We start from the raw sequence: 10,307 nt of genomic DNA, 5'->3' as shown, positions 1-10,307 counted from the left end.
GATGGCAAACCTGAGAAATTTCTGGCAACAAAATTCCTGATTTTTCAATGTCAAAAAGACCAGGGAAATGTTACTGTATTTTTTTTCCCATGGCTAAAGTAATAATAATAACAACAATAAAAATAACAATCAAAATAACAACAACAATAATAATAATAGAGAAAAAAAGGTTAATATTTTTTAAATCTGGTCTGTTTGTGAATAAGAATTTGTTTGTTTGTTTGTTTGTTTGTTTGTTTGTTTTTAACACCACAATTTTGGATTTTACTGCTCTCCTCCCACTTCCCATTCTGAGGAGCTACTGCTACAAATAATGTTTTGTTCAAGAATTACAGAATTTTTTTCAAGGTAGTTGAAGAAGAAGGTGAGTAGTTGCAGCTGCTGTGAGTAGATAAGGATTCGGTCATCAAACACTTCTACACACAAGTAACTTGATGTATCTAAGCAGCCACTTCAAATGCTCTCACAAAGTTACTCATATGTACCACTGCTTGCAGGATCAATATCTAAATCATTGTTCTAGTTCAGAGTTCTCTCATGTTTCCCCATGTGTAAACCAGTGATGTTGCAGGCTTAATTTGGTGAATACTGAAATCAGTTAATCTATAGCAGTATACATGAATGTGTTGCTTATTAATGTCAGAAAAGGGTAGGAACACTGACCAATAAAATGGGCATTTTCCACTTTCTGTAAGAAAGAATGTTAAAAATGAACAGTAGAGAGATTAACCTGGGAAAGCAATAAAAGGAATAATCCCACAAAAAAAAATATGCATGAAGGAAGACAAAGAAGCCTCTAGAGAAATAGTAGCATGTGCAATTAAAGCAGGAGAAAACTGTTAAGTAACTTTGCTGTTAGCAGAGGACCTTCCTTAATATGATGCTTCTTTTCATTCCCTCCAATAGGCATAGTACTTTCAAACACATTTTCTGGTTGATTCTCCTGCCACTCTTCCTCCTGTAAACCAGGAATGGTTCTGTCAATGGACATGGATTCACACTTCTGTGAAACAGTCAGGCCCTGTATATTTTGGTGTGAGACTTAAGGGAAAATCTTGGCCACACAGTAGCCAATGTCAAAAGTACTGCTGCCACCAGAAGGGCCATGCTTCCCTCTCGTGTTTTTTTATCTTCCTGACATTTCTACTTATACCCCACAGCAAACATGCAAACTATGTGTTTCACAAATTGCTGCTGATGATATATTGAGTAGCAGATTGCTGTCCTGCATGGCCTGCCACATAATCTGCTCAAGAAGCAGTTTTAAGTTCAGTGTCCCATATTTTCTGTATTTGATATATTTTGATACCCATACGCTGATGTCAGCAGTGTGGTGAGAGAGGTCATCTGGCAGCCCACTGGGATTCCTCCCTGCTGTTTGAGAAACTGTTTGAAAAGCATCGAATAGAAGGGGAATGGGTAAAAAAAGATTGTTTTTTTTTCCTTTTGACAGCATCTTTAAAAATGTCATGAGGCATTCTTAATTTCTTTCCAGCGTGCTGTTCATTAAGGTAATGATTTGGGCCCAGCAACACAGGTTAATTCACGTGTGTTTGGCCATCCGTGGAGGTGTCTCATAAATTAGAAGATGCAATGCTGTAAAACGATACTACAGTTGTTACTCTCGTTTATTCCTCACCCCCCACTTATAAGGCCCTTATGATAGCAAGTGCTTATAGTGCCACCAGCTGGTTAAGACAGCTACTGTCATCACGTTCAGGTTTTATCTTTAACGGACGTTTTGTTATTACTACAAGAAAATGCAAGTCAGTTTTGTAAGACTGCCAACACCCCTTTCCCTCTCTCTCTCTCTCTCTCTTTTTTAGCTGTTGAGAAGAGTAATTTGAAGACAGCAGCTAAAATGACTGGCACTCGACAGGGACTTAGACCATCTGTATGGAGTATGAATAACAATATATCCACTTTGTAAACTGTGATTATTAATCTATATCAATATTTTAAAGCTATAATTTAAGACAGAGTTATCAGGTTTTAGATTTGACATGTGGTTTAATGCTTATTTAATGTAAAATTCTTTTCATGTAATTAGTCATTCTAAAAAGGGTCTATTTTTCTCCTCGCTTTGCTGATTCAGTTGAGCTGGGCAGTGAGATCAGTTACTACACTTAATTTTTCCCTTCTGTGTTTTTTTTTTTGCTTTTCTGCAGTCTGATCCTACAGGTATAAATGCCACAGTAACAGTGATTGTGGGATCAAGCTTGCAAAACATGTATAGAGTGCTTGTGACACCCTCCCTCCCTCAGTCGGGTGGGTGTAACTTAAGCATGGAAGCCCTGCAACAAATGACTATGGGGCAAGTAATCTTGGCAAGTTAGTGTCCTAACAGGCTCAGCTGTTTAGTAATTCCACCTATTTATTTTGCATGTTTGTCATGCCATAGGTATTACAACTGTGCCTATGCATCCTGCCCAGCAATTGCTAAAAACCATGTCCGCTCTTCCTGTACTGCCCTATATTTCAATCCTGCAGGCAGGATGGTCTTTCCAGTGTGCTGGCCTTGGGTTCCAGTCTCAGCATCAAGTTTGAGAACTTCTGCAACACTTCATGCCCTGGATGACAGTAGGTATTACTTCCGTCTGCATTAGATGCCTGAAATTGCCCAGAGCCCCTCCAGCAGCTGGAGATGGTTGCCCCACCATGCTCAGAAGAGTCATGGAGGTACAAAAGTGACATAAACCTACCTTTGCCCTTGTGGCCAAGTAGCAAGCCACTGCTTTCTACTTTCTTGGGCTCTGCTTTTACCATGAGAGCACCTTGAGGAAGAAGTAAATGCAGGAGCAGATCTGTACCTGCTCAACAGTAGGACTCTGTTCCTCACTCCCTTTCCTCTGTGGGTGATTCTCTTGTAAGGTTCTGCTGGAAAACTTGAGCCCTTCTATGGGACAGGTTGACTAGATAGTGCTGCCTCTTCCAAACCAGGAAGACCATTTTGGTGCTGCTTGATGCTGCTTGAATATTCTGTCCTCTGAATAAAACACAGGAACATGTGATGGTTCCTGGAGGACACAATACTAAACATGGGTATGTAACCTCAGTTCTTTTACAGGTTTCTCCTCAACAGCTATGTTGTGCAGGTGCCACAACCAATTACCAATATTATAGGATACTTGAGTGAAACATTTTCAGAGGGGGAGTTGTGGGTAATTTCTGGGCCCCAAGGAGTTGTTCCATTTCTAATTGTGCATTTTAGGGTCTGTGGGGCTCTGATATTTCAAGTTCTGTGCAAACAGCGAGCACACTGCTATCATTGTGTTCTCCTGCTTGAGGCTTGTGGCTGAATTACCTCATGATAGGCTTTTAAAGTCTTTTGGCCTCCTTCATGGCCTCATATTTCAACACAGCACGTGAAAGAGATGAAGAATGAGCTATAACTCCTTTCCAACCGTTGCAGAGTTATGGGCTATTTTATTTTTCATTCCATGTGTTTTTTAGCAACATCTGGCTTGCTAAAGCAATGCAAGCCAGGTGAAGACGGCACAAAGGGAGGGAGTTTCCCCTCTGATGTCAGAGGTTTGACATATTTACCTTCTCTTAAAAAGGTGGAGTTTTGCTTCTGTTTGCTGCCAACAAAGTGAAAGTCTCTTCCCCAGCATCCCTCTCCCCTCTGCAAACATCCATTTGCAAAGCACGGCCCACACTTTTCCTTGTAAAGAAAACACACTGTGACATTTCCCTAGCTGCACAAAAGGCTTTGCATTGCTAAATGTCAGTCAGTTGTTCATTACAGTGATATTTTCCCAAGGCCTGCCCAGGCCACTAGCAGAGCTGGCTGTGTCTGTGCGAGTGTACCCTACCTCAGATGAGAGCTGCCAAGGGCTGGGGCTGGAGAGGCACCACTTACAGCATTCAAAATCTGTCAGAGATGATGCTGTCAGGGATTACAGTTGATCTGCCATGGCCTTTTGAGATTTTAAGGAAGTTTTGGCTTGCCCAGAATTCTCTGGCTACGATTCTTCAGGCAAATAGAACTCCGGTGCAAGTCAGAGATCTATCTCCATTCAGATACAGTTCCATACCAGGCAGTGTTTGAAAACTGTGCCAGTCTCACTGCAGAGAAGTGGTCATGCCCCAGCAGAAGATGGGCAGCTACCTGGGCTTCCCATTGCACCACCACAGGCAGGAGTGGCGATGATGCCAGCAGCAGTGCAAAGGGGTGTCAGGGCAGTGTGCTGCAGAGGCTGCACCAGCAGCTTCTGCAGGCAAGGACAGAAGGCAGCAGAACTGGTCAAGCAGAGTGAACTGCTTACCCTCTGGTGCAGTCTCTGAGATGGTTCCAGCCTGGGAATCATGCAAGTCCTTGAAAGAAAGATGTCCAGCTCTGCATTTGGGCAAATTGGAGTGTTCGAGTAACCTAGTTCAGACCTTCCCATAGTCATTTCATGATTATATGCATCCAGTGGCCCTACTGCTCCTTGTCAGAGGAAACTTTGCTCCTCCACAAAATGAATATTGAATCTTGGATAAAGACAATTCTGATGGAAGTAGTCATAAACATCAGAAAATGGGGCACAAGGGGGAAGGAAAAGAAATGGCTGAATTTATCTTGTGAGGATTTCATCAAAGTGTACTCTTATGGCAGGCTGACAGGTTGAGTTACAGAGCATGTGTTTGTGAACACCACGGCATAGAATCAAGGTGGGCAAAGGCAGAGGATGGAGCAGAAAGTGCTCAGCAAGCCTGAGCACAGTGGGGCAAGAGGACAGAGGAGTCAGCTGATAAATTCTGCAGAGCGTGCAAGGAAATTAGCAGACAAGCAGATGAGAGAATGAGACCTCGCTCCACAACTAAGGTCTGGAAGAGCTGGAATGTTCACAGAGCCTGTTAGGAAGAGCCAATTTAATATGAGGAATGGGAATATTGCCGCAAGAAGTGCTTACTGCAGCAGACACTTTTACTGGGTGGTCAATGCAAACTCTGTAGCCTATTCTCTCTGTACTGCAAATCAGTCCAAATACATAAGAGGAGGTGGCTGTAGTAATATGGAAAACTTTCTTCTATGCTGTCATCTGGAACTGGTTGAAAGCAAAGTATGTAAAGATGAGAAAAAGATGAGAGACTTTAATTCTGTTGGGCAATTAATGGGGCAATAAGGACCACCACCATAAAAGGGAATGAGATAAATTCTATCACAAACAAATTTGCTGCTCTGGTTATAAAGATCTTCCCCTTTTGGAAAAAAAAAAAGAAGCCAGTATGGCTGGCATCAGGTATGATTAGAGCTTAACTCCACAAAGAAAATACAAATACAAAACCTACAGCAATCACAGAGGAAGAGTGGAGGAAGAGATAAAGGAGGACATAGGAATGAGATGTGTGTAATCTGTAACTTGGTATCACATTCAAAAAAGATTTAGCAAGACTGTGTTCTCCCAAAGGAGCATCATCGTATCACTAAAACCTTTAATACTGTCTTAACAATTCTTCTATTTCTTGCATGTAGCTGACCAATGAGACAACATTCTAAGCTTTAGTTTTGCCAGGTGGTTTTGTGGGGTTTTGTTTGTTTGTTTGTTTTGTTTGTTCTTTAAGAGAACTGTTGGTCTTATACTAAGAAAGGAAAGGAGGGAAGAAAAAAAATCTGGATCCCTTGAGGTGCTTATGTTTTTAAGATCTGAGCCAGGAAGCCTAACAAAGCATTAGAGGAGCCTACAGCACCTCTCCATGCCCTTCCTCCACTTTCCCGTTTTGTTGCTGGAAAACATTTCTTCAGATTTGTTATGCACCTTTGCTGCAAAACCTGACTACATGTCTATGGGTTCATAGGTTATGTGCCCAGGGACAGGGGTGAGCCAGACAGTGAAACCCTTGCTTGTGACTTCAGATCTGGTAGTCTGCTGACTTCACTGGGGCTTCTGCCACTATATGCTGGTTTTCAGCATGAGTAATGGTGTCATGATCTGGCTAATAAATTCTGGGTGATTTGTAAAGTGCCTGTCACAGCGTTATCTGAATAGTAATGGCACATTGGAAACTGTTCTGGGCTGCTGTAGAGAGGAGTCTTCTCAGTTTGCCTCACCAATGTAGCTCTATTCTTACATGTAGTAGTATGCTTCTTTCCAACTTCATATTAAGATCATCTGAACTCTGCTCATATTATGGTAAACCATGATTCCTGGAGGCATGTTGATACTTAGTGACTGCAAAACAGACACAGTTGAATAGAATAATAGATGGTGGAATAGGTGTTACAAAAGGTAGCAATTACCTCCCATGTTCTTTTGTGGCTTCAAAATGAATTAACTTTGAGTTTCTTTGTACTTTTCCTGGTTTGTGCTTTTTCTGAGCATTTTGAGTGACTGATTTTCCCTGGCACAATTCCATGGAAATTGGGTTTCTAAGCTGCATATGTCATTGTTGTTCCTTGTTGTGCCTGTGGTGCCTCTGATTGTGCAAACTCCATAAAAGATGTTTCATTCATCAATTCCCAGTTTCTCATTCACACGAGAGCATTCATGCCAGAAAACTTCTTGTGTTCACCCAACCTGGAGAGCACATGTGGTGAATTACCTGAGCATTTAAATGAAGGCATTTGTGTGAACAGTGCACATGGAATATTATTTGAAGATATTCTGTGATCAAAGCAGAGAAAGGAAATAAAAAAGAATATGTTTGCTAAACATTGAATAAATTAAACATAAGGATACTGCAGTGAAAAGGTGGAACATGTGTTCATGGAAAGAAGCTGTATCTACTTCATATTCATGGCAAAACATTTTCAAAATATTGTGCTGTTAACATTCCTTCCAGTGGTTCCTAGTAGAGGAACTAGAGGATAAAGGAGCCTGAGATGTAAGGGGGTTTGTAGGCATCTCTTCATAATGAATTGTGGAATTGCTGGACCAATGTCAAATTTCTTTTATCTCAAGAAGAGGAAATAGAACTAAGAAGGCTGCCAGAGCATGCACTTGTTAAATGATACAGGCACTGGATAGGTAGCAAGAGCCATTAAGCATCTACCACCTCTCTTTAATTTACCAGAGTAGCAGTAAAAGCAAGAAGTAAAAATCAAGCTGCACCAGATTCAAAATCATTGATTGTTTTAGCCTTTCACCACAGAGTCACTGCTAGCTTGCAACTCCTCATAGTTTCTTTAATAAGCTTTCTGTAGATTGGAAATTCAGCTTTCAATTTTGTATATCAGTTAGAGAACTACTATTATGTAGGTGCTTATTGTTGAATGACAGACACTGTGGAATAAAAACACATGGCTTTCAGGTCACGGTTACCATCTATTGTGAAGAAAGATCCTTACAGAGGTGGGAGAACAGTTTTGCCAGCTTATAATAGGGAAGACTGCAGCATAAAAAGCAGTGAAGTGCAGATCAGACATATCAGTGTCAGAAAGCAAAAAACGTTCTGGGTCTCTTGACTCACTCCAGTATTCTTCTTAACAGTGTTAAGTTGCCAGTCTTGTTTTAACTACTACAGGCAACCATTCTTCACAGGAAGTACAATATTATTTGGCATTTCTTAAAATACCCAATGGCAAGTTTAAGAAAGGACCCCACATGGAGTACTGTGTGCAGTTCTGGAGCCCCTATTACAGGAAGGATCTGAACATGCTGGAGCATTTCCAGAGAAGGGCCATGAGGATTATCAGAGGGCAGGGGCACCTTTCCTATGGAGACAGGCTGAGAGAATTGCGCTGTTCAGTCTGGAGAAGGGGAGGTTCTGAGGAGACCAGGCTAGATGTAGCTCTGAACAACATTATCTAGTGTGAGGAGTCCCTGCCCATGGCAGGGGGGTTGGAACTAGATGATCCTTGAGGTCCTTCCAACCCTAATAATTCTATGATTCTATGATATAGTGCTTGAATGCACATGGATATAAAGTTATTCTTTTCCTCAAATACGTGGTTCTTCAAAGTCACTGCGAATCTGATTGTGTGTGCAAGAGTAACTCAGCAGTTAATTTGCAAAGTAATCTCTCTGGTTTGGTTTCTTTTTACTAAATCAAAATTCATTTTCAGATACCACTGTGTAAAAATTCTGAATTAGGCTGTCTGTCTATTAGGCCACCACAGAAAAGTACAAAGCAAGTTACACTTTCAAGTACATTTAATAGGGATAATAGTAACTGCCTGATTCTTGTGCTTGCTACTCCTAAGAGGTGTAAAAGTGTGCTCCTGGTTTTCAGACATAAGCTGGTGATTATAGCAATCGATTTTCAGACATGTAAAATACAGCAAAAGGAAAAAATTTGTTTCTCACTTTTCATAAACTATTTTCTGAACTGTCAGGCTTCCTGCCTTTTAACACAACCCCATTTGGTTTCACTTCATCAGATTTCTTGGTAGATGACAGAACACTTGCAAAACAGAGAGAAGGCAGAAAAAATTATTCTGAACACATATTTCTGTTACTTCTTCTGTCTACTCAGAATTTCTACTAATTCCTCTGTAAGGTTGCCCCACTGAGGTTCCCTGAAAGGCTTGGAAGTCCTTAATTCACAAGAAAAATTATCTTCTGCTCTTTATACGCTGCACGTATGAAACACCATACTTTGCACGGAGCCATGCTGCACCTTTCTTAGAATGGGGTATAGTACTATGGGATCATCAACAGGCATTGTCAGACCTCGTGAACAAAGCAGAGGCATTTAGCAGTAAAGCTTTCCTGAGACAGAGCTTCAACTGTTTCTAAGACTGACATACCTCAAATCACCACATTGCACAGCTTGAGTGCAAAAGTATCAAGTAAGATAAGGGAGGGGAGAGAGGCCAGATGAGATACTTTCATACAGAATCCTCTATCAGGAAGAAACAAGTAAGTTTTCAGACTAATACTGTTGACCTCAGTGTGAATCTGCATGCCAGAAACCCCTGTGCTAGTTCTGAGCTTTGTAGGACCTCCATAAGAGCTGCTGGCGACACAGGCACTGGCTGCCTGTAAGGGAGCCAAGTTCACAGGGAATCACTGGGAAAGATCTTCTTCTTCATTCATGGTCACCTCCCATCAGGCATGAGTTTATGAGCTCATAATCTCTCCTCTCCAGAGCGCCCCCCACCCCCCCCACCCCCACCCCTTTTTTTTTTAAATGGTGGAGCACTCAGATTTTGGATTCTAACCCCTGAGAGACTGCAAGGAGCTTGAGAGAAACATTTGTACTACCATAGAAGCACTGACTTGAGCCCCCTCAATTAAGTTCAAAGCTACTAACCTACAATGCCACTTAAAACAAGGTAATGTTTCAAATTATGCCATCCAAGGCTTATTATCCAAAACGAACATGACTTACAACTCACCTTTTTCTTTTAAACTAGCTAACCTTTAATTGCTGTGATTAGACTTCACAAGTATGAGAAATCTGTCAGCTGTTTTTCTCAGTAGGTGCTTGGTCTGCCCCAAAATCTGGGCATTTGGCTTTCTCAAAGACACTGGGCTTTGTTGTGTACTTATTTCCTTATACATTTGCAAAACTACACAGGAAATACCAAGAATGAAGTCTTGATCTCCCTTAATGTGCCTCCCCACAGATGGCAGAAATCATCATCTATTGTATTCACAGATATGTGAGCATACTTCTTTCTAAAAATATTGCATATTATCTGCAAACATTGTAATGTCTGCACACATGCTCTTAACCTTGTTCAAGTAACTTCAAAGACTTCAAAGACTGAAAACACTGCTTCTTTATAGACTACATTTAGCAGAGATTTATTAACATGTCTTAGCTGTAGATCCTGTTTTTCTCAGAAGAAATGACAATTGCACTGGATTGTGGAGGGGTATCTTGCTGTAGAAAACAATATCACAGAATCACAAAGAGTTAGAGGCAGGAAGGGACCTCAAAAGATCATTTAGTCCAACCTCCCTACCAGAGCAGGATCACCTACACCAGATCACACTGGAACACATCCAGGTGGGTTTTGAACATCTCCAGAGAGGGAGACTCCACAACTGCTCTGAGCAGCCTGTTCCAGTGTTCTGTCACCCTCACAGTGAAAATTTTTTTCCTCATGTTTCCATGGAACTTCCTATGCCTTAATTTCCACCCATTGCCCCTTGTCCTGTCATTGGGCATCACCAAGAAGAGCCTGACTAGCACTCAGCTTTTGCTTATTTATAAATATCAGTGAGGTCACCCCTCAGGCTCCTCTTCTCCAGGCTAAAGAGCCCCAGCTCCCTCAGTCTCTCTTCATAAGGGAGATGTTCTGCTACCTTAATAGTTTTTGTGGCTCTGCACTGGACTCTTTCAAGCAGTTCCCTGTCCTTCCTGAACTGAGGGGCCCAGAACTAGACACAATATTCCAAATTCAGCCTCACCAGGGCAGAGTAGAGGGGGAG

General features: G+C 41.5%; 1 long non-coding RNA gene across 1 annotated transcript in view; it reads left to right on the top strand.

Annotated features, from left to right (window-relative positions):
- The first annotated feature begins 279 nt into the window (after window positions 1-279).
- The window catches only part of LOC137444196 (uncharacterized), a 30,329-nt gene continuing 20,301 nt past the window's right edge, over window positions 280-10,307 (top strand). The window contains exons 1-3 of the long non-coding RNA XR_010988095.1: window positions 280-364; window positions 1,827-1,901; window positions 2,491-2,580. This is a non-coding gene — a long non-coding RNA (uncharacterized lncRNA). The remainder of the gene's footprint in view (window positions 365-1,826; window positions 1,902-2,490; window positions 2,581-10,307) is intronic.

The sequence above is a fragment of the Melanerpes formicivorus genome, unplaced genomic scaffold, assembly GCF_026170545.1.
Source record: "Melanerpes formicivorus ecotype bairdi unplaced genomic scaffold, bMelFor1.0.p_v2 SCAF_11, whole genome shotgun sequence".
Classification (NCBI taxonomy): domain Eukaryota; kingdom Metazoa; phylum Chordata; class Aves; order Piciformes; family Picidae; genus Melanerpes; species Melanerpes formicivorus.
Note: the sequence above shows the minus strand (reverse complement) of the source record. Positions and strands in the feature narration are given on the sequence as shown.